General features: G+C 35.3%; 1 pseudogene; it reads left to right on the forward strand.

Moving 5' to 3' along the window:
- Positions 1-2,397: 2,397 nt before the first annotated feature.
- LOC101717338 (histone-binding protein RBBP7-like) lies at positions 2,398-15,704 on the forward strand (annotated as a pseudogene).
- Positions 15,705-26,290: the final 10,586 nt, after the last annotated feature.

Raw genomic sequence — 26,290 nt, forward strand, 5'->3', positions numbered from 1 at the left:
CTTAAATTGTTACTGCTTTGGCTATTGGACACCTTTCCATATTGAATTCTATATTTTTCCTTTGTTTTTTTGAGAATCTTCTTACTGGCTAGTATTAAAATAGTATTCTAGGGTCTCTCTCTCTCTCTCTCTCTCTCTCTCTCTCTCTCTCTCTCTTTCTGTCTCTCTCAGTACTAGAACTGAAACCAAAAACCAAGGGCCTTCACATTGAGCTACATACTCAGCCACTTTTTATTATTTTTTAATTTATTTAGAGATAGGGTCTCATTATGTTGCTAAATTGCCAATGCTAAGATTGAACTTGCAATCTTCCTGCTTTAGCCTGCAGATTTCTGTGATTGTGTGCCACTGTCTCAGAATCAGCCTTTTTTCCAAGAATCCTGGATGCCTTAGTGGAGGATAATGTTCACACATCAAGAGCTAGACTACTGCTGTGTCATTGTTTCTGTGTTTTCTTAGCTAAAAACTTGTAACATATATATGTGCACAAAGCCTCGACTACTCATGTATGTGTGTGTGTGTGTGTGTATGTGTGTTTGTGATATGACAATATCTATATAGTCCTTCATTAGTCCATTCATTCATTCATTCACTGTTGGCTTCTTTCCTCACATCACCTTCCTCCACCTTGAAATATTTTGTTAAATTAAAACATAAACATCTTTTAAAGGAGAGGCAGAGAGAATTTATTCAACCTATTCCATACTCTTCAGTTCTCCAACTAAATAGCTAAGATTATATTTATTCATGAAAATATACAAACTTGATATAATTTAAGCATTATTTAAATAATTGATGAAAAACAAAACATTGAGATATATCATATATTAAATATATAAAATAGAATACTATATTTAAAAACTGGAGTGTATTGCTATTCGCTTTGTTATAAGAGAGGTCTACAGTATGTTATTTAATAAAAAGTAACTTAGTAAAGGTTATTTATGTCAAGACTCAATTCTTTTCTCAAAAAATGTATTAGCGATTTATACATAGCTAAAAAACTGAAGAAACATGTGTGCCAACTATTAAGAGCAATTACCACTGCAGGCCCCAATTTGAAGTATGCAGAGTTAAAAGGAATTTTGAGCAGAGGGTTTTTCAGATTTCTATTTTCCTGAATTACTTGACTTTAAAAATGATTGTTCAATTAAATCATATTATTATCTGCCTTCTATAGAAAATACTCACGTGGAACAGTGAAATCTAATGTCCCTAAAAGAATTTTCTTATCTAGTACAGTTTCTCCCAATTGTCATTCTAAAAAAGCAAAAGGAAACAAACGACTTCAATCATTTTCTTATTGTCTAAAAGCCCTTCTCAATTTCCTGCATTGTTCCATAACAATTGGTATTTGGTTACTCTCTGATATGATTTAAAAGCTGAGCAATAATGTGTATACTTATTGGTGAAACTGTGCTGAGCAGTCTGTCATCTCTGAGCTTTCAGTGATGCTGAAGTCATTGGTACATAGCCAGAAACAGCAACTCAGTAATAGTCTCAAGTGAAATCTCTGTTGTTGCCATGTGCTTATAAACAAAATATTTGTCAAACTGGTTGACAGCCCAAACTGATTAAATTATAATGATATATTTCAGAATTTGATGGGCAATCCTTCAGAATTCTTGCAAGCCCTACTGGCAAATTTCTCTGGACATTCCTTCCTCTGGGTTTATAATTCTCTGTCTAAAGTCACACAGCCTGAGGAGCAGAGGGCAGCTGAACTTCAGCCCCTTCACCTCCTTAGTCAGGCATTTGCCCATGTGGTGGGTACAACTTGCATAACCAGCCCCAAGCAACGTTCTGTCATAGGAGGAACTGAGGCAAAGAAAAGATGGATAATCTAGTGATCAAGCACCATCATTAGCTATTATGTTTCAAGACTTGGAAAACTGATGGATAAAATATTACACATTATGATTAAGACTTTGAGGCCTATATTTAAAAACATCTGGTTATCATAGTAATTATTTATATCTCTATTATTAAATTACTATGTAAAGCAAAAAATGCAAGTGTGTGAATATGTTATCATGAGAAGTAGATTCATGTTTACATGAAAATATGGACTATAGTTAAGGTTACTGGACACTTTTTCCTTTATCTTACAATGCACTTGCATGCATAACAACTTACCGCTTCACCTTTGGAATGTATTTGGCTACATCGTCCTGTTATATAAAACTAACAGAATGTAAACTTCTCAATAAGTAAATTGAAAGTGATTTTACCTTCTTTCAGAGAAGGTAAGGACCAGAAGCAAACGGCAACAAGCTATTAACGTTTCTCCGTATCTACACCATTCTATAATATAAATTTGCAGATTTCTCACTTAAGAACAGGGTCTCTCCCACTTGGTGAATCTGGGTATCCTAATGATGTGCTTTGTTCAGTAGAATGGGAGAGCAGTCAGTGTGTATGCAAATTCATGCTCAGGGTCTGGGCACATGTCACATCGTGAGCAGCCTGTGCAGCGATGCTGAAGGGTGAGAGGCCATTTATGGAACAGTTTAGGTGCTTCACATAGGTTCTTGACAACTAAAAGGGGCAGAGTCACGTAATTTACCTGTAGGTCACCATAGACTAATGAAGGGTCCAGCTTCTACAGTGTGAATCATTTAGCTCAGATTAGACTGATTTGTCAAACTAAGATTCCCATTTTCTTCCTATTCCATATATATAATAATCGTTCCTCTTGCTGTAATTCGTGTTGCTTAATAGTAACAGAATTGATTCAGGTTCACACACCAGAAACCTAATATTCATCTATGGCACAATTTTTCTCTCTGTCTCCTGTATATACTTCAAAATTATCTTCATTCTTTTTTGCTTCCAATGACTCATACTGGCCCAGGCTAATATAATTTCTTTCGATTTATCAAAGTATTATCCAGATAAATTCCCCATGTATCTATACACTCTGAAATGTTATCTATTTCCTCTCTGTAATAGAGTAGGTATTACATTTTCAATACAAACCTGTAGTGATTTTATTAGTCCATCAATTATTTTTTTCTACTCTATCCTTTTTTTCTCTTCTTTTTCCTCTTAGAAAGCTCTAACATCACAGGGTTCAGAACACTGAATGTATCTATTTGCCTGTACATACCACACACACACACACACACACACACACACACACACACACAATTTTGGGGTTTTCTCCAATAGAATGTAAAATCTATGAGCAAGAAACTCGGCCCCATGTAATAATTCCTCAGTAAATGCTGAAGTGAGTAAATGAATCATTAACATATACCAGTAACATTAGTTCAAATTGATTTTCCATGACATTATGATGTCAAGATTTCATATCCCAATCCTGTATACTTTATTTTCATCTTGATCCACACAAATCTTTCGTCCATCTTCTTTGGGTCTCCAACAAATCTTGTTGAGCCACCAGATATCAATACCCTTCCCCACATATCAAAATGTAACGTTAAAATCAAGTTCACAAACCAAACAAGTAAAAAAACACAATTATCTATGTAAAGAAAAGTTACAGAAAATTCAAATGGCCTTATTTTATCTGTGTGTTTAGGGCCAAGGTGGTGGTACGGGTAACTATAAAATGCTTCTTTCATACATTTGGATTGATTGTGTTTTGTTTCCATATGTAATTTTAAAATATTTTTGTGCATAATGAATCATACACACATTAGTTTACATAATATATAAAAATATATTTTAAATTGTCTGCTCTTTTTCTGCCTTTCTCCTCATTTGTCTTTATCCCTCATCTCTTCACATAACCGTTTTACTTATAACCATAAACTTACATCAATATGTTTTTATAATATTTTTATACAATTGATTTTTTTGCTCATTATTTACAGAATTTCATGGTCTGTGTTTTAATTTTATAAGATTGTTTTGAGAATTATATATGTATTTTCATAGTTTACTTGGAGAATATATTTATATAGCTTATGTATGCATAGTCAACTATCTTGAGGATGCAACTTCTTTGAGACAAGTTGTTCTACTATATTCTTTTTTAATGTCTGTATGATATTCTTCTTGTGCATTTGACTCTATCTAGACACTTTTCATTTGTACATTTCCTAAACCCTCCGTTTTTTGCCACTATAAGAATTCCTGCAATAAATATGATCTTGTAACCATTATGCTGTTATTTCTGTGAGAAAGACTCCCAAGAGGAAGTTTCCTGAGCGAAACAGTGTATGCCTTTTTAATTTTAATAGATATTTCCACATTTCTTTCATTTAACTTCTGTTAAATCTACCAGTAATTTTTGAGAATACTTCCTTCCATAATCACAAGAGATCTAGATTGAACTATTATCTATATAATGCTGAATGTGCTACCTAGAAGGACAAATATATCTATTCATATTTTCTGTACTATCTTTCAGCCACATTTACAGAATTACAAAGAAAAAAATTGTGATCCTTTAGCATTGTATAATTCCGGTGACAATTTGGGAGAAGTGAATATATTTCTTGTGAAATATTCCTAATCAAGTATCTGGCATGTTTTAAAAAAATTGTTGAGATTTTAATTTACTAGGATTGTGTTTATCTATATGGGTCCAATATCTTTCCCATGAATATCATTTTTAAACATTTTATTGACATTATGTCTATTGAGGAAAGAGTTGTTTCCCGATTTTATTTCCAGGAACTTCTTGACATTTTAGAAATACACTATTGATTTTTGTATTTATAGCTTTAGTTAAATTCCAGCTTAGCAAAACTGCATCAGAAAATGCTGTTAAACAAGCTCAGCTTACTTTGTTAGGTTTAGAGGGATAATGAAAAATATCTTCACTGATTCTTAACAGCACATCAAAAAGTGAAGGTAGAGGATGGTAGGCTTTTCAGGTCTGGACTGGGTAATTGTTTTAAGACAGACTGGGAACTACTTCAGAGGGGGCAGTGTGTATGGTATAATAACTTTTGATTGATGGAAATAGTGAGATAAAATCTAAAGCAAGTTTTGGTCAGTGAGGAGTTAGTCTTTATAATTCAGGTGATTTAGTTGATTTGCCTCTCTTTTTCAGAACACAAATATCCCACAGACCCAGATTCTAAAATAGTATTTTGTTTTCAAAGCTTTAATTTAGTGGTAAAAAAGTATCTTGGTAAAGCATCCATTTTTAATCACTGAGGGAAAATTGCTTTAGTTTTGAGTTCTCAGCTTTTTTCCCTTTTTAGTCACTTATGAGCTTAAAATGGCAATGACATCACAGCCCTTGGGTATAATCAGTTTAGATCTGCTGACATCTGCCTTTTTTGTTGTGTTGTGGACATATGAAAAGACAACTAGTAGTCTTTCCAGCATCTATCAGTATCCGACTAAGATTTTCTGTTTGAAGATCATTTGGTGGATCTTGTGATATAATGTTGTCTATCCATCAGTGTTTCAGTTGAGGAAGACACACTTGAACACTATAGCACAGAAAAATACCAAGAGAAAAATATGACCAAACTTGTATTCATATATCAACAGGGACTATGTGTACAAAAGTTCTGTTTCTATAAAAGTTGAGCTACAAAGCCTAACTTCTAGTAAATTTTGTTGAGTATTATTATTGTTAAAATAGATGCCCATATCTAGGTATGTTTTGTTAGAGTGTTTTATATTTTGACCATCTGGCTCACTATTCTATTTGCCATCTAAAATGTCGTTTAGTACTTTAGTCCAATTACACAAGAAGTCATGTATCATATAATACCACACTAGTATCAGATGAAAATGGCTGTGATCCAAAGGAAAGCAATCGTACATAAAGTTATTATATATTATGTGTATTTTAACTCAAAAGTAAAGAATTAGACACACATAAAGGGCTGACTAAATTTCCAGTAGTAGAATTAAGGACAGAAAATGTATAGGCACCTTAGATGAGTAGTTAAGAGACTCTGTTGGTAGTCTAGATTTGATAATAAATATGTGAAAAGAAAGAAAACCTACATAAAAAAGAAAACAAATGTAAACCAATTAAAATTGGACAATTCGTGCCTCTAATCATTTGGAGCCTGTTTACTAGGTGCTGTGTCATAGCTTTGTTCTTCAGGTAAAATCTTGATGAATAGAGTAGGTAAATATCTGCAACTTCTCAGAAATTTCACTTGAAGTGACTTAAAGGTCCTGGCCTAAATCTCAAGTAAAGATAATTTTTTATGATTTGAACATGGATAGAATTTCCCTTTTTGGAGAAGAGAGATTTCAGTCTCAACAAGCTGGAGTTTTACCACTTAGCTCTTGAAAACTTGCAGAAATGTTTAATCCAGAACATGATACTTCTTGCTCCTAAATTAGGATTATGAGTAGAATCATCTCTTAAAATATAACAAAGAATTAATTTATAGTGATGTGTTCTATGATACTCTAGGGTTAAATACTACTATATAAAGCAAAAATAATGAAATTTTTCAGAGTTGTTGACCTAAGTCAGAAAATACATTGTGATTATCTTTAATAAGGGAATTGGAATTTGGTAACCCAAAAATGCATCTTTTTTTTTTTGGTACCGGGGATCGAACTTGGAACATTGCGCTGGTGAGGCAGGCGGCAGAAACACTGAGCTAAATCCCCGGCCCCAAAATACATCTTTTGGTAGAAATATTCTTTAACCTGTCTTTGACTAGCAAAACAAGTACATCATTGAGATTTTCACAATCATTGCAATACAATGGTCTCTATGTTTACATAATTAACTTACAACACCTTAATTTATGTATTTTTTGTGGTTAGGGTCTAACACTTCTAATAACTGCTAATTTTTCTTCACTGCCCAGATTTTCCTCCAGAAAATAAGATTCACATATTCAAATACCTACTTGACATCATCATTTTTGTATCTAATAGAGATCTGAAAATTTACTTACTATAAAGTGAGCTTTGTGTCTTCCATTACAAACCTGCTCACTTTTTTCTTGTGTTCATATCTATTTTTTTAGAGCAATTTTAACCCTTTTATGGTTTAGAATGAAGCCTGCAGAGAGCTTTGACAAATAATGGTTTGGGAGAAATTATTTGCAAGTTACATATCTTATGAAAAGAATACATTCAACACACAAAGACTTAAAATTCTACAACTTGACCAAAGAGCATATATGAATGGCAAATAAGCATATAAAAGATGCTCACCCTCATAAGCCTTCACAGAGACATAAATTAATACAAAAATGAAATAGCAGTACATATTCCTTAAAACTGTGAATTTTTAAAATATAAAACACTAAAAATATCAAATGTTGCTTCAATCCAGAGGAATAGGTACTCTCATTGCTGGTAGGACTGTACATAGTTATAGTTACTTTAGAAGACACATTGGCAATTTCTTATAATGTGGAATGAACACTTGCCCTAGACCTACTAGTCTTAGTCTTACATATTTATCTAAATGAATTGAACATTTAATATGGAAATAAAATCTGAAATATACATGACTATAAATAAAGGAGGTACTATATATTCATAATTGTCAAAATCTGGAAGTATGAGATATGATAAATATATAGTGAATGTCATGGAAGGCAGTTGTTCAAGTAATGCTGAATAAAACAGTTATTGTAAAAGGTAAAAGTTATTGTAGCCGTTTTTGTAGACAAAAAGAACTGTAAGTGGATGGTAATATATTTCATATAATTTTTTCCACTAAGCCAAAAGATAGCACTTTTAATACTATTTTACTTGTGTTTAATGATTGTAAAGAAAGTAAAGTAAATAAATGTTCAGAAAGAGAGGCTATGGATAAGCAATGTAAGAATGCTAGAATAAACCCTGTACTGCCGTGCTATTATTTAACTATATAAAGAACTAAGCTAGACAATAACAGTTTAGTTTTAGGAAATAAATTAACTTCTATGTAGTTAAAAGCTGGTTAAAAACAATATGATGTATATTAAGTTCATATTTCTACTTTAATTTAATTGAAAATTTTTAACTTGTAATAAGGAAAAGGTTTTAATTTTTTCTCAGTTGGCTAGTCCTGGAGAGCAAATATATTTCATAGGTTTAATGAATGGTGTAATAATAAATTTCTATAAGATATCATTAGGTACTCAATTCAGTATGTTGTCATTATTATGATCTCTTCTTGTGGATTTGAAAATTGTCTTTACTTCTTAACTTTAGGATGATTGGAACCATTTTTAATATTGATGCAAAATTTTTACATTTTTGAACATCTAGGTAGAATATGTTCTACCACTTGTGTGTTGAGAATATATATTGAAATATATTAATCATAGGTAGTGGCAGGTCTATTTTTATAGCCTACTCAGAGAATAAATGAAATTGACTGTTCTTGAAATAAAGGAAAATAGAATTAGTCACTATAATTAAAATGTGACAAATTTGAAAACCTTTTTTCCAAATAGTATTAACATTTCTCATGAAAAATTACTTTTAATAATAAATTTCCGTAGTTCACTATGTAAATTAATTCACTTAGCTATATTTGGTTGCAGGAAAGCATAGCTCCTGATAATTTCAGACACTGTCAAAACACTATAAATTTGTACTGTTTCCTATATATCTATTTTGTTCTAGGATGCCACAGAAAGTTTTTGGCAAGTGGATAATTGTTTCCTGGTCAGAAGAGCTAATTCTATACAATACGATTTCATTATGTTAGCTTCACATTAAAAGGAAGCACCTTGAATAGTTTTCTAATATTCTTCATTTTCAGGCAAAAAGTGAGAGAAAAAAGTAAGGACTCTGCTCTGATGGGCACTCAGCAGGCTGGCTTCACAAGAGCTCAGTTCACACTCCCTGCCTGACTCCTCCCAGGCCTGCCACCACAGCCCCTCCCTATGGTTTCTGTGCAGGTTCCCAAAGCCTGGCCCACTAAGGAGTCCAGCACTCAGCTCTAGCATTAAGGCCAACTTTCTTTTCCATTTCTCAGGAGCTATGTCCTACCATAACTAGATTATTTTGGGTGCGGAGGAAAGTAAGAGTTTTCTATCGGGCACTGAAATACTGATGGAATACCCTTCATTTATATTTTATGTCTTCTATAGGACTCAGGTCATTTATTTTCTTCACAAATGCTAACAAAGTTTCTCTATAAATTCCATGATATATACCATGCAAATGTCAAATACAATTGAAATATAGCCAACAACAAAGATATCTTAGCAGGATTTACCATGAATATTCTGTTTCTTAACCTTTTATTCAATTAATTACTGCATTCATTAATTTTTTATTATTTTCAGAATGCAAGTTCTTAGGTTCTGTTTAATCATAGTAATAATTTGAGAATGAAGGGTAAGAAAGATCTATATTAAATCTAGAGCTATCCTTTATTACAATATGGGTTTTTTTTGCATAGGCATACTTAAATAATTCATAGGGCATTTTGAAGAATTTTATATGATAAGGTACTAAACTAAGTCACAAATAATCACCCCATAACCTTTAGTGTTGGAAATGTGATAATGTAAAGACACTGTATTGCTGCTTGGGAATAATAAACATTTAAAACTTAACCTTCATTTTCTGGTAAAAGTCTCTGATAATTTTCATTATAATTCTTTGTAGTTTTTTGGAAGCAACTAAGCCTCCCCTCCCCTTCATTCTCCTTCTCCCTTTTCTTTTTTCTTTTGAATACAGGATCTCTCAATATTGCTCAGGCTGGCTTCAAACTTGCAATTCTCCTAGGTGGGATTACAGGCTTGCACAATGCATCTGGTTCATCTGTTCCATCCTTGAATATACTGGTGAGACATAAACAATCCAAAATCATGACAACAGCAAAATTATTGTCTCTGGTTTTAATGATAATATACCTGTATGTGGAGAGCTGCGTGTGCCGCGCCTTAAAGATGGCGCTGGTTTCTGCCTTCCGCCATCCCGACGGCGAGAGCTCTTTATGATAAACAACTCCTTATTTGGCTGTGATGTGTCTGATGCTCTGCCCCCTCTTACGTGTACCTATCCGCATTCGCCACATGACTATCCGTGATTGGTTGGTTCAGGGGTACTTATTCTAGGGACGGGTGCTCCCCAGGGGTAGAAGAAAAAGAATGTTAAGTTTTCCTGAATAAACTGCTAGAAGAAGAGCGTTGGTGTTGCGTCGTCATTGCTGGTCAAAGGCGAACGCGACAAGTGGTGGCCCGTACGGGGAACCCTCAGCTCAGAACTTCTAGCAGTCAGGGCAGCGCGCTGGTAAGTTCCCGAGGTAAGTTGGGACAATAAGGTCCGCGGTCATTGCGGCTAGTTGCTCTTGTCTGTAGGCAGAAGGGAGCGAAGACAAGTTCGCGGATTCGCGAACCGAAAGTAAAGTTCGTGGGACAACGAACCGAAAACAAGACATGGGCGCTTCTCATTCGCACCCAATTTTTTTGGCTCTACAGGAGCTGCTCTTATCAAAGAATTTAAGATTGAAAAAATCCATTCTACAGAGGTTTCTAAATGAGTGTGATACTGCCGCCCCTTGGTTTGCAGTATCGGGTAATCTTACAGTCCCCTGCTGGGACAAACTAGGGCGAGACCTAGACATGGCAAAGGAACGGGGAACATTAAAACCAGGAGTTATCCTTTTTGTCTGAGTATCTTTTAGGGAACTGGACCGGAGAGTTTGACACCATGATGGAACGGCTAAGAGTGGCCATCGTCCACGTAAATTCAACCAGAATTGATCTCTCCCTGGCTACAGGATGGACATCTTGGATTTCTTCCGCCCTGAATCATCTTAAGGAATGGGCGGGTATTGGGGCGGTAGTTTGCCTTCTGATATTGACCTCTCTGGTGGGCCTGTGGTGCTTGTGCCGGATGAGGATTACACAAAACCGAGACAGGGCTATGATTATTCAAGCGCTCACAGCCATTGAGGCTGGGCAGTCCCCCCAAACATGGCTTGCAGCCATAAAATTATGAGGCATCGCGTTCAGGCTGTACGGCACAGCACTGCACATGAGAATCGCTGTCTGCTGTTAGTGGTCTCATGGGGAGCATGTCTGATTGCATGCGGGTTAGTACCGTCCTCTCCCAATAAATCCTTTAACAACTCCCGCCTCTGGAAAAAGGGTACTGGACGGGTTGGACTCAAGTCGGGTTGAGAAACCTGATGTAGAGTCTATACAATGTCCTTTATGGTTGCCAGAGATCAGACCTCTACTCTCAGCCTGTTTCGCTTCTAAACAATAAGGGGGAACTGTGGAGAGCTGCGTGTGCCACGCCTTAAAGATGGCGCTGGTTTCCGCCTTCCGCCATCCCGACGGCGAGAGCTCTTTGTGATAAACAACTCCTTATTTGGCTGTGATGTGTCTGATGCTCTGCCCCCTCTTACGTGTACCTATCCGCATTCGCCACATGACTATCCGTGATTGGTTGGTTCAGGGGTACTTATTCTAGGGACGGGTGCTCCCCAGGGGTAGAAGAAAAAGAATGTTAAGTTTTCCTGAATAAACTGCTAGAAGAAGAGCGTTGGTGTTGCGTCGTCATTGCTGGTCAAAGGCGAACGCGACACCTGTATTTTTTCTTATTTTAAACTTTCCATAAAAGCATATTCATATGTTCTAAAACAACTTCTATTTTAACTTTATTAAGAAAGGATATAGAGGTGTATTAAATATTTTTGGTAATTCATTTAACCTATTGAGGAAATGGATACTTAAAATTTTTAATTATTTTTTAACTTTTTGGTTGTTTTGGTGCCAGGGATCAAACTCAGGACCTTGCTCCTGAAAGGAGCTGAGCTAAATCCCCAGCCCTGCTTTTATAATTTAATAATGACAAGCAATGTGTTTATCATTGTATAATCATAACTACTAATTACTACTTGAATGCAATTTATGTACTTTCTATTTAAAAAAATTATTTTTCGTCTATATGTATGGGATGCAGTGTGAATTCTAGATATATTTATATCTAGATATGTGTAATGATTAAATCAGGGTGGTTAGCATATTGATCATGCTAGATATTTATCACTGCTTTGTATTGGAATCCTGCAAAATCCTCTCTCCCAATTTTGTGAAGTAATTCAATTCATTATTACCAACCATATTCATCCCACGGTGGTAAAGAATCTTAGTGAGATTTTCCTTTGTGAGCACAGGTGGCTTATTAATTTTGCTATCATTCCCATACACTGTGTTACCAAAAAGTTATGGCAATCTTTATTGTGAATTTCTCATTACTGAAAAGCTTCAAAGTAAATAGAAATTTTAATAAAAATTTGCCTCTTTTCAGTGATAATAAGCAGATTTTACATTTATAACTCTCATGAATCTTGTGCCAAAGGACCGGATTTATAGAGCTCTCATAGGTAGTGTTTTAATTGTTTTAATGTGCACATGAGGAGATGGGCTGATAAATGCTCTTTTTGTAGCTATGGAAGCAAAGGAATATTGGACAACTTTATTGCCATTAACATTTCTGAATATGCTAATTTTATGTTAGGCAACTGGCTAACAGATGGATAGCAGAGAGGCAAATGTTGAAAATTATACATAAATATTGTTGCAAAATAAGAAAGGATGAAATAAAACAGTAAAGTAATGAAAAGAGACTCAAGAGATAAATCAATTATGTGCCCTACAAATATCCTTCAGTTATTTATTTTCATTTCAAAAAAAATACCCTCTTCATTTGTAATTTCTGAGCCAAAAATCAATTAATTTCAAGTATCATAAGATTATCTATGTGACTATAACATGGAAAATATGCTATACTACACAAAAAGGAAATGGCTTCCCAATTATAGTCTTATGTTTAAAACCAAACATGATTCTCAACTTTTGCTTACACAACAGAGCTTTACACATTCATTTGTCTTTTTTCTAAATTTCAGGATCAAACCTTTTTTATTTAAAAATACTATTTCACATATATTTACCTTAATTAAAAAATAAAGTAGTGTAATCATTTACTTTTCTTGTTATCCTTTGAATTTCATGAGTAACAGGTGGCCTATGAGATGGGTAGAGATCACTTTTAAATTCAAGGAATCTATTTGGAGTACCAACAACATGCATTCATTGTGCTTATGTTTGACATTAAATTACAGTAAAAGTGTTTAGAATAGAGGAGAAATATTTTTTTACTATCCTCACCAAATGGATAAATAAGGGAATCCATGGGTAAGTACAGATGCTCTTTGAGTGATGACGAGGTTATATTCTATCAACCCATTGGGAGCAGGAAATACTGTGGGTGCAAATGTATTTATTAAATCCAGCTGACAGAACACCAGAACTTAGCAACATGGTGCCTCCCAGACCAAGTTATTTACCCTCTTGATAGAGGGACTGGCTCACAATTCCACCTTGCTGCTGCTGTTGCTCAGCATTGTGAGCAAGTATTGTGCTGCAAACGACTGCCTGAAGAGAAGATTAACATTGAGAGTTTGAATTATATCTGTTGGCTGTGCATTCTTTTCTGAGTAGTGAAGTAGAAAAAAATTGTAAGACTACCCAGTATAAACTGAGCATCCTCAGTACTTAAAGAAAAAAATCCACTTCTTATGAGGAATAAAAGATAAATCAATAATTATGTCTGTTACTTTTAAATGGAAAATTCAACTTTCATGAAAAAAAATCGAGAAAGTGATCTAAAAATACTTATAATTTTCTTACATAATCATTCAAAAGTGAAGAATTTTAAATAGGCGGCCAAGCAATTTAATAAGAAATCTGAGTGACCCTCCACCTCTTTTCAGGTCCTTGCCCTTGTTTCAGGGAAGAATGGAGAAGTGGGGCTCTTAGCAGAATATAGGGGAGTCAAGGCTGGTATAGTAGGAAGCAAAAGCTTATTTAGAGTGTGGCAAATACAGAGAAAGCAGAAGGGAAACTATCTTAACAGCAGAGTGGTGTTGCAAGATAGGTAGCATCCTGCTGTGGATGGCTGGTGAGTATGAGATGTGCTTCATCCTTGTAGGAGTAAAGTGGTTTCTAAATAAAAGTTTCAGGATTGGTCTTCTAGTCCAAGTAGGGTCTTAGCCTTTGTTTCTGGGAAGGGGCCAAGGTCAGGGTAAGTAAATGTGCGTAACACTTTCATAAGGATACAGTAGGATATATTTTTCAAGTATGTGGTCCATAATATGCATGTGATGATCTTACATGGCATGATGATATGCATGTCCTGTTTTTTTTTTTTATGTACCTCTGCCACTACAAGGGGGATAAAGGTGAACAGGGCTTTGTGTGCCCCCCCCTTCTATGAATTATGGTGTCAACTGGAATTAGAAACGCCCAACTGATTGGTTTAGCACCTTTCTGGTGTGTCTTTATGATTGATTTACTGAACAGGGAAGAGCCATCTTTTGTGGGGATGTTACCAATAGGCTTATAACCTGAACTGATTCAAAAGGAAAAAGAATGAATTCTCGCTTCTGCCTTTCCAGAGGAGCTCCAGAGTTCACACTGTCTTTGAAAGTCATTCTCGGGGCACAACCCCCAACACCCTCCACGGCTTCGCCCCCCTCAGCTCCCTGGGCCTGTGGCAGTCACCGCCGAGAAGCTAGCGCCCTGGCTTCTAAGAGCCAGCGCGTGGGTCGCTGCCTTTGTCCCTGGACCCTTAGGCCTGCCAGCCTAGGGTTGCCAATGTGGTAGTCCTGGGAGCCTGGGCCTCTCCTGGCTGGGGATGGAGGAAGCAGGCCAGCAGGTTTTCGGCTGCAGGTGAATCTGCCTTCCTGGGTAGGTTGTGGAGTCCCTCTCCACACAAGTCATCATCTTAGAACAGTGTTTGACGATACTGTGGAAGAGCATGTCATCGGTGAAGAATATAAAATCTGGAAGAAGAACACACCATTTCTCTATGACCTGCTTATGACCCCTGCTCTTCAGTGGCCCAGTCTTACCATTCAGTGGCTTCCTGAAGTGACTAAACTGGAAGGAAAAGATTATTCCCTTCATTGGCTGGTGCTGGGAACTCACACATCTGATGAGCAGAATCATCTGGTGGTTGCTCAAGTCCATATTCCCAAAGACACTGTGCAGTTCCACGCTCCCCACTGTGACAGTGACAAGGGCGAATTTGATGGCCTTGGTTCTGTAACAGGAAAAATCAAATGTGAAATTAAAGTTAATCACGAAGGAGAAATGAACCATGCTGTCTGCCTGTGGGATATAAATGCAGGACCAATGGAAGGCAAAATCATGGGTGCCAAATCAATGTTTACTGGCTATTCAGCCATTGTACAGGATGTGGCCTGGCATCTGCTGCAGGATTCCTTGTCTGTACCAGTCCCTGATGATCAGAAACTCATGATATGGGACACTAGGTCTAACACCACCTTGAAGCCCTGCCATTTGGTGGACACGCTGCCCAAATTCAACTGTCTCTCCTTCAGTCCCTACTGTGAGTTCATTCTAGCACCTGGCTCTGCAGATAAGACTCTAGCTTTGTGGGACTTGCATAACTTAAAATTAAAACTTCATACTTTCAAATTTCATAAGGATGAGATTTTCCAGGTCCACTGATCTCCACATAGGAAACTATTCTGGCTTCAAGTGGTACCAATTGCCCCCTGCACATATAGGATTTGAGTAAAATTGGAAAAGGACCATCAGCTGAGGATGCAGACGATAAGCCTCCAGAACTTCTGTTTATTCATGGAGGACACACTGTCAAGATTTCAGACTTTACTTGGAACCCCAATGAGCCTTGGGTTATCTGCTCAGTGTCTGAGGATAACATAATGCAGATATGGCAAACAGCTGATTTACAATGATGAAGAGTCAGATGTCACAGCATTGGAACTGGAGGGACAAGGATCTTAAACCCCAAGTATTAGAGTAGTTTCTGTTGAATGTAATGCTGCACAAATGCTTGGTTTCTCAAGTGCCTAACAGAATTGGACAGTGGGATGTGTTAAGTTGGATGGCTTATGGCGTTCTTGACTCTATAACCTGCCACTTTCAAGTGAGCTGTTGCATACTGTATAATATTGTATTTATTAGGGAAGAAAGAAATGTTGTTTCAGAAGGAACATCACATTGTTTTAAAATATAAGTAGCAGGGTACTGCCTTTGCTTCAACTGTTTTAAGTCCACCTTTTCTCAAATTTAAGTGCTTTCTGTTCCCAAATATGCAAGGGTAACTTTTGCACTTTTTCCTTCCAATACTTCTTGGTTGGCCTCACAGAAATTAAAAAATAAAAAAGATAAGAAAGTCATTCTCCAAGATTCCAGCACAGACTCGTTAGCCTTCAAGCACCGAACCTCTGGCTTCCTGAGAAGAGCACTCATGGCTTTGGACTTTTGACCAGATTTGTTGGCTCTCCAGTGCACAGAGGGCCCCTTTGCATTCTTCCACACCAGACTCTGCAGGTGTCCATTGTAAGACTAGCTTGTAAATCCTTTCTATAGCATATATTTTATGTTATACTGCATCTGTTCCTCAAGTGAACCCTAACTGATAAACTCTTTCTCTGAGTGGTGAGAGATCCAGTGGAGCAGAATGCTAGACTGGGATCCTGGTTTAGACATTTTCTAGCTGTGTGACTTTAGGTTGGGTTTCCAATGAAAAGTGGCAACATTATGAGTATTATGAGAATAGCTAAACAAAATAAAGGGAATGAAAGGTGTCTCTTTATTCCTGTTACAAAGTACATGGGCTCTGAAGAAACTGAATGAACAACAAAAAGGAAAGGAATTTTTAGGTTTGAAGTTTTAGGGTTGTGGGGGAGAGAGCAAAAACATGTAAAGCAAAAGACACAGAAACTCTGAGCTCGAAGATTCATGCATGACTTTCAACAATTTTAACAAAGTGGTCAATTAGTACAGCAAGAACAAAATGATGCCTAGATGCTTGAGAAAAGTTGCATATGGTTATTTTTTCAACAACAGTATTATCTTGGAATCAACTGAAATTCTCTAGTCAGGATAAATAGTACCTTGGAAAAGTATTAAGAAAACAGGGAGATAGAGAACAGTTCAAGAGAATCTTGTTTCAAAGAATGAAATGAGTAAAGACATAAAGATCTTGGGGAAAATGGTATATAAAAGATACTTAAATATTATTGGCATGAATTGCATTAATAATATTAGTTAAATAAGACTGTGTACTACTTATGTTTTTCAAAGAGTGTGCATTTTAATTTTTTTGTGTGTGTGTGGTACTGGGGATCAAATTCAGGACTTTCAGCTTGTGAGGCAGGTGAGACACCACTGAGCTAAATCCCTGGCCCTTGCTTTTTAATGTTTTTTAAAATAATTTGATCGTCTCTGAGAAACTCACAGAATAAGAAGAGCCAGTGTTAAGAAGGTATCGGAAATGTTTTCTTGCTTTATTTATTTGGAAAACATTTTAAATCTATTAGGAGTTTGACTGCTTTCATTTCTTCTAAAAGTAGAGAAATCAGTTCTCTTGATGTAAAATAAAATACCTACTCATTTTTCTGAATGAGACCTAAATTCATTGAAAGAAAGTTTTCCTGCTTGAGATTTCACTGCTGAATGTTCAAATGTGTTGAATATAATGTAAATTGAACTTCAGGTTACATTGTCTTTCATGGAACAGTTTTCCAAAGCTGGAATTGGTGGGTTAATTGTTGTTTGATAGAGGAGTTTGGGCGCCTAGGTTGTACATATTTGTCTCTGGAACAAGGAGCTTGGCCAGACCTCCTGAGAGATTCAGGAGCAGCATCTGAGCCTTTATCTTCATCAACACTAAAGAAAGAGGCAAGATGCTGAAAGGGACCAGAGGGTGACTTGGTGCTGTGCTACCAGACTGAGGTATTAGTTTTCACCTCAGGTTTTATTTAGGACCAATTATTTCACAGTTAAGATCTTTGGTTGACCTCCTACACACTTTGTTTTGATAATTTTCCTCTGTTCATAAAAAAGGGGGAAAGGGGGAGTGGGAGGGGTCGGAGAAAGGAAAGAAGGGGAAGAAAAAAATATGAGAAAAGGAAAAAAATAGAAACAGTGTTTTTTTTAAGGAAGGAAGGGTGGAGGGGTTGAAAGGAGGGCAGGGGAATGGGGAAAAAATAAGAACCAATATATATTTTATAAAGGTACAAGTTCCCAATCTTGAACGTCATCCTACTGTATACTAAGATGTACCAATAAACTTAATGAAAAAAAAAACAGGAAAACCAAAGAAAAAAGATAAGGAAAGAAAAAAAGAACTGAACAGTAAAGTATTAAAGCAGATATTAATCAGAAGCTATTACAGTAAGGAAAAAGACTTCAGTATAGAACTGGGCTCCATTCTGAATACAAGAAGAACATGTGTCAATTTATGACTCAAGAATAGTTTGACAGTGGAGGTCAGTGGATGGAAATTTATAACAGGAAATAGTATAAGTACAGAAGGATCTGGCAAAACTGCCTTAATAGGATTTTTACCAAGAATAGACAAAATGATCAGGTATCACCCGAAGAATTCTGGGGGATGAGGAATTCAATCAGATATTGAAATGGTTCAGATATCAAGGGTGAGTTCTATCCAAAATGACTTATTCAAGTGTTTGTTAAAATGTCAAATAAAGACAATGAATATCTAAGCCTGAAGGGCTGAGGAGACCTATGAGAGTGAGGACAAGGAGACAATCTTTTCTTTATCTTTGAAAGAATGTTTTGACAAATATTTCCTATGGTCACCTCAACTTCATAAGGTCCATTATTACATTTGACTTCATAAAAATTATTTCCTCAGGCTTCATTTTTCCAGAAATTGACTTAGAAACAGAAATCTCTCCATTGCAAGCATGGTACATTTCTTCTTTTGAAATGCAGTCAGCTGAGAACTGCCAAATATCCCTGATGACCAATTAAAATTCTCACACTCCTTAAACCTCCACTGTAATGGAACACTGGCTGATTCTACACTCAGTGCCTCCTCTGTTGACTCTATACAATGGGCTGTCTTTTTTAATACCTTTAAGTCCTCCTGAAACAAAACATACCAAAACATACCAATAAACAGCCATTGCCAATCTTACCTGAAACTAATTTTGTCTTTACAGTTCACAGACATACTATTTATATTAACCCAAACCTAGAAAAGCCATGTGCTTATCAGACAGAGAATGGATAAAAAATGAAAACATAAATCAGTACATAGATCTACATTGACTGAATGTCTAAACAAATTGAAATACAATCATATAAAACAATGAGAAAGCATGCATTCTTACTTATGGATCTCACAAGAAGCATAATGCTGACCAAAAGAAGCCAGACACATAATATTGCATACTGTATAGTTGGATTGATATAAATGCACAATCATATTTATTTTAGTGTATTCAAAGTCAGGATTTTGGTTACCTTACTGAGGAATAGTGATTGAGAGACAGCAAGAAGTATGCTTCTAGCAATAAATTTCCTGGTCTGGGTGATGAAGGGACAGAGCATGCATTTTGTGAAGGTTCAGTGAGATGCAATTTGATTCTTATTCATTTTTTTGTTTAGATGTTCATTTTTTAAGTATAAAAGATATTTAAATTACTACCTTCTTTTATTGTCATAGGCTAAACAGCCCTGTATGTGACCAAAGATATACTAATATGAAACAAAATAATTTGATGAGAAAATGTTTCAAGCAGTATTAATTTCCTCAGCATATGATAAAGGAACTTGGATTTATATAAATATATTTTCATTATTAGTGATTGAAGGCCAAGAGAAGAATAGTGTTAAAAAAATCCTCAATTCAGTTATCATTTAAATATTACTACTAAAATGTCAATTTTCTGAGAAAAATGAATTGGGTGAAAATAGATGTGATTTTAATCTACTAACACGTTTAAAATACTAAGTTTCTTTTCCTGTAGGAGCATTCAAATAACACCTCTCAGTTTCTATATTGAACAAAAACAGCATATAAAAATTGTAGGGTGGTTCAAGATCTTAGGACAAAATAGGTTACATAAACAAAATTTAGTAACAGAGACACTTATTTTTCTTAGCAGGAGAATGTTGTTCTGTAGGGCTATGTCACTTTAGAAGAGTATTGTTTGGAAAGCCTTGCTGAGGAATAGCTCAGAATTGTCTTCCTATGAGGCCATGAATATATTGTCTCCAAGGCAACTAGTCTCTAACATACACTTGTCTATCACAGAGTTCATAACATCTTGCCTGCATATTTAGCTTTTCAAGGTTCCTTGAATGTTTAATTCAAATAAGCACTCAATTTTTCCTATTTAGTTGCATTTCTGGGGACAAAGGGAGGGGATAATATTGAATCTAACTCTAAACAAAAGTGCGTTTTAAAGCTTTAAAATTATTATTATAAAAGTGTTATTGCAGAAATTAACTAGAAATACCAAGAAGTGTTGCTTCTGCTTATATTTATCTATGGACTCCTCAATTATTTGCTTATGTGATTGAGCGTTTTATTTTATTGAGCTTTTTATTTTTATCATTACTATCATTGTCCATTGTGAAGTAAAGGAGCTGGGTATATTGCCATGAGTACTTACTACTTTGAAAAGAAAGAATTATTTTCTGAACGTCAGTATTGTTTTAAAATGAATTGGCAGTGCAATCTTATTTGATTATATTAAAAACAAGGGCCCCAAAAAGATACAAATCCCATGCATATGCCCAAAAACTACTGTAAAATAATGTTTGTAAAAAATCCATGTAAGCACAAAGATCCACATATAAAAATACAAGTAACACATTTTGTTTTTTAATAATCATAACTTTGGAATTCAGAAACTATATAAACATATAAAATGATAGAATCAAACACTTAGAAGACCTTAGAGCTTTCCACCAAAGTTTACCCTAAGAGTGAATAATATTCTTTATCTTCCAAAGAAAGCTTGTTGCGATAATGTCAGTACTAAAGAAACTAAATAAATACTTTCTTACACCATCAAAATTGAGGGACTTTGTTGCAAAAAGATGTCTCAATGTTAACAGACTTCTTAAGAGAGAGATGACAAAGTAGTACTCCACTGTGTATAAATGAATTTTTTTAATCCATTCATCTGTTGTTGGACATATACACTGCTTCCAAAATCTAGCTATATAAACTGTGCTGCTATAAACATGGGTATGCATATACCATATCCCTGCAATATGATTACTTTATCTTTTTTGGCAAGAAATCTAAAAATAGGTCAGCTGAGTCAAATGAAATTTCTATTTTTAATCTTTTGAGGAATCTCCACGTTAATTTCCATAGTGGTTGTACAAGTTTACATTCCCACCAACAATGTAGAAGATTTTCTTTTGTCTGACATCCTCACCAGCATTTCTTATTAGTTTATATTTTGATGATGGCCATTCTTTTTTTAAATTTTAATGTAATACAAGTAGATATTAATAAAGAAAATATAAAAGCCATTCCATGAAAAAATAATTTTTCATAACAAAAACAATTAGAGAATAACAATGGTAAATACACTATGTATCATGTTCTTAAAAGAATATATTTTCATTTGCTAATCTATCTCTCAACTCATTTCCTAATAATACTATACTTTTTTGCATAAAACATTTTAATTATTAACAATGTATCTCTACTGAAGACTCAAGCAGTTAGGTTCCACTACCCTGCCCAGTAGACTACACAGGCCTGAGAAATAGATACACTAAGAGACAGAACTAAGAAGGAAAGAGGGGTGCCAGGACACCCAATGCCAGTGCACCTGACAAAGGTGCTGCCCAGCTCCAGGCACTGACGTTTATTGGCAATCAATCAGGGTAAAGGCAAGCTATGGGCAGTTTCTATAGAAATTAAAGTAAGCAAGGCTCATAAAGAATAAGGCAAAGCATTCTCGAGTTAGGAACAGAATAAATTAAATATATAGTTGTAATTAGAACATCGCCCTTCTAGTTAGAAGGTTTTAGTTGTGGGAACAGAATTTGGGTGCGAGTTACTCTGACCTTGGCATGTAGGATTTGGCCAGACTCACTTCCATAAACAAGCCACTTGTGAGGTTAACTCTTCACAGAGTGCTTTGGGCATAATCAATATTACAGTCTTCTGCATATCTCACACGCTGTATAATTTTGAACAATTTCTTCTTATTTCACAATACCTATCATATTTCCGGTCCTTATTTACACTTTCAGTTTCTCATACCAGAGAGACAATGAGATATTTACACACATGTGTTCAATTTATTTCACTGAAAAGTATGATTTTAAGGTGCATCTATTTACCTAGAAATGTCTCAAGTTTATCCTACTTTATGGACTAAAAGTATTCCATTATATAAAAAAATACATCTTTTTTGGTCCATTCATCAGTGGATGGCCATTTGGATTATTTCAAAGATTTAGCTACTACGAACTATGCTGCTGTAAATATGGGTGTGCATATTTCACTGTTGTATGATGTTTTTAATTATTTTGGGAAGATACCCAGCAGGGAAATACCTGGGTCAAATGGGACCTCTAATCCTAGTACTTTGAGGAATCTCCTCCACAGTGATTTCCACAGTAGTTTCATCAGTCTACACTCCCATCAACAGCAGAGAAGGGTCCCTTTTTCTCCACAACCTAGCCAGTATCCGTTTTTGGTTGATTTCTTGATAATAGCCATTTTTGTGGAGTGAGATGGAATCTCAGCATTGTTCTAATTTTCATCTCTCTAGATGACCAGTAATGTTGAACATTTTTTCATGTATTTATTTGCTGTTTCTAATTCTTCATCTGAGAAGCTTGTATTCATTTCAGTTGCCCATTTTTGAATAAGGTCTTTAAATTGAGAGGGGGTTGATTTTTTCAATTTTTTATGTGTTCTAGATACTAATCCTTTGTCTGAGCAACCACTGCCTAAAATTTTTTCCCACTCTGTGGGTTGTTTTTTCATTCTGTTGGTGATTTACTTTTGCTGTGCAAAAGCTTTTTAATAAGATGGGGTCCCAGTTATTGATTCTTTGTAGTATTTCCTGTGCAACACGGTTTTGTTCTTAAAGTCTTTTTCTACCCTTATGTCCTCAAGTGTTCTACTTATTGTCTATTCCAGCAGATTTAGTGTTTCTATTTTAATATTTAGATCTTTGATCCATTTTGATGTTAGTTTAGTCCATGGTGAGAGACAGGGGTCTAGTTTTAGTCTTTGGCATGTGGAAAGCCAGTTTTTCCAGCACCATTTATTAAGGAGGCTGTCTTTCTTCCAGTGAACATGTTTGGCCCCTTTGTAAAAGACAAGGTGGCTGAATGTGTTTGGGGATTTTCTCCATCATCTAATCTATTCCACTAATCCTCAGGAGTTTGTTTGTTTGTTTTTCCAATACTATGCTGTTTCATCACAGTAGCTTTTTAGTATAATTTCAAGTCATGGATTGTGATGCCTACTCTCTTGTTTCTGTTATTAAGAATTGTTTTTGCTATTCCAGGTCTCTTCCAAATCCAAATGAACTTTAGGAATTATTTCTCTAGTTTTCTGAGGTAGGCGAATGGTTTTTTGATTGGAATTGCATTAAATTTGCACCACAATTTTGGAAATATGGCCATTTTCACTAAGTTGTTTCTTCCTCCCCACAAACAAGGGATATCTCTCCATTTTCTAATATCTTCTTCAATCTCCTTTTTCAGCCTATTGTAATTTTCAATGTAAAGATCTTTTACTTCTTTTGTGCGATTGATTCCCAAGAATTTCATTTTGTCATTGCTGTTGAGAAAGTTATTGTTTCTAATTTCTCTCTCATTGAGCTTCTTATTTGTTTATTGGAATACTATTGATTTTTGAGTGTTCAGTTTATATCCAGCTAACTACTGAATTTGGTTATTAAACCTAGAAGTCTTTTGATGGAGTTTTTGTGGTTATCTGTGTACAGTATTATGTCATCTGTAAATAATGATAATTTAAATTCTATTTTTCCTATTTTTATTCCTTTCATTTTTTTTCTTGTCTAATATCTCTGGCTAATGTTTCCAGAACTATATTGAATAGGAGTGGTGATAGTGGACATCCTTGTCTTGCTCTTGATTTTAGAGAGAAAACTTTCAGTTTTGACCATTTAGTATGATGTTGGTTGTTGGTTTGTCATAGATAGCTTTTATCAGATTGAGAGAAAGACTATCTATTGCAATCTTCTGTAGGGTTTTATCATGAATGGGTATTGGACTTTGTCAAATCCCTTTTCTGCATCTATTGAGATGATTGTGTGAGTTTTGCCTTTGGCTCTGTTAAAATGGTATATTACATTTATTGATTTGCATATTGATGGGGACCACATTAAGCAAGTTGCAAATTCATAAATTGGCTTTTCATATTAAAAGCCTGAGTGTGCCCATTAGCCCACAATGGCTTGCTGAAGAGCCAGCAGTTGGTGTGTGGGAAAGGAACTACTCCCTACACTGCTGGTCACCATGGAAGTCTCAGTGATCTGTGATGCTGTGATGTCTCAGAGGGCAAAACAATGATGTAGCTAAGAGCAACATGACTCCTACATAAAACGTCTATAGAGGCAGAAATTAGTCTATGTGATAAAACAAATTTCCCATTAATCAATGATCTATTCCTACTAAAATGTCTTGTTCCACTGTTGCTAGGTCCCTGCTCGCATCAGTGTTCTCCACTCCACTGTTCCCTGGACCTCCTCTTGCTCCTTCAAGAAGCTGTGTGTTCAATAAATAGTGGCCAGCTCCAGGAGACAGCATCTTAGCCTGATAAGAGCTTTGACCATCCTGGACCCCCCCATTTATACAGTAAAAAATCTTGTCTTGTCTTTTGTTATTTGGCTGTTGTACCCTTGGTCAAGTGATTGGAGGACTGGTCAGACTCCATTAGCATATGTTGAAGCATCTGCATCCCTGGGATGAATCTCACATGTTCAGGATGTATAATCTTTTTGTGATGATTTGCTGCATTCTGTTGGCAGTATCTTATTCAGGATTTTTGCATCTATGTTCATTAGGGAGATTGGCCTGTAGTACTCTTTTTTGGATGGATTTTTTTCTTGTTTTGGTATCAAGGTAGTGCTTGTTTACAGGAATGAATTTGGGAGTATTGCTTCTCTTTCAATTTCATTAAAGAGGTTGAGAAATAGTGGCATTAGATCTTCTTTAAATTTCTTGTAGAACTCAGCAGTGAAACCGTCAGAACCTGGGCTTTTCTTTGTAAGTTTTCAGCGACATTTTCAGTTTCATTGACTGCTACTAGGTTATTTAGAATTTTTGTATCTTCTTGATTTAACTTTGATAATTCATATAAATCTAGGAATCTGTCCATTTTTTCTGTTTTCCATCTTATTAGAGTACAGATTCTCAAAGTAGTCATTGATGATCTTCTGGATTTCTACAGAATCCATTGTGATTTTATTCTTTTTCATTCCAAATTACATGAATTTAAATCTTTCTTTTTTTTGATAAGGTTGGCTAAGGGTTTATGCATTTTATTTAATCTTTCGAAGAACCAACTCTTTGATTCCTGATTCTTTGTATTGTTTTCTTATTTTCAATTGCATTAATTTCTGCCCTGATATTTGTAATTTTCTCCCTTTTATGAGCTTTGTGCTTGACTTGTTTTTCTTTTCCTAGACATTTGAGGTTCAACATTAGGTTGTTTATTTCAATGCATTCTGTTTTCCTGAAGTGGGAATTTATTACTATAAAGTTTCCTCTTAGGTCTCCTTTCATAATGTTCCATAAGTTCCAGTATATTGTATTAGCATTTTCATTTAATTGTATATACAGTTTAATTTCTTATTTATTGCATCTATGACCATTTGTTGTTCAGGAGGGTGTTATTTAATTTCCATGAGTTTATGCAGTTTTCGTGGTGTCTTTTGCCATTGATTTACAATTTAATTGAATTATAATCAGGTAAATACTCATGGGATACTTTCAATTTATTTGCATTTACTTAAGCATGTTCTATGGGCTAGTATGTGCTCTATTTCAGAGAACATCCCATGTAATGAGAATGTGTTTTCTGATGTTATGGGGTGAAACACTCTGCAGACATTCACTAAGTCCATTTGTTCACAGGTTTCATTCAGTTCTGACATTTCTTTGTTGATTTTTTATCTAGTTCATCTGTCTATTTGTAAAAGTGAGGTATTGAGGTCCCCTATTACAATTATATTATTGTTTATTTTATTTGTCATGTTGGTTAATATGTTTTTCATAGTTGAGTACACTGGTATTTGATGGATATATATTTATGATTGTTATCTCTTCCTCTTGGATTGTTCCCTTACAAGGATGTAGTAACCTTCTTTGTCTCTAAATCAGTCTTGCCTTGAAATCCACTTTGTCTGCAGACATTATTGTTACCCCTTCTTTTCTGGGTTCCAGTCACGTATAGTATTGTTTTATAACCTTTGACTTTCAGTGCATGAATTTCTTTTTTAGTTAAATATGTTTCCTGTATGCAGCAAATTGTTGGATTTTGTTTCTTGATCCATTCTGCCAGTCTGTTTCTTTTGATTGATGAGTTCAGACAATTTATA

This window comes from Heterocephalus glaber, unplaced genomic scaffold (genome assembly GCF_053883595.1).
Source record: "Heterocephalus glaber isolate CG9 unplaced genomic scaffold, H.glaber_assembly_v1.0 deba00001461, whole genome shotgun sequence".
NCBI lineage: Eukaryota > Metazoa > Chordata > Mammalia > Rodentia > Bathyergidae > Heterocephalus > Heterocephalus glaber.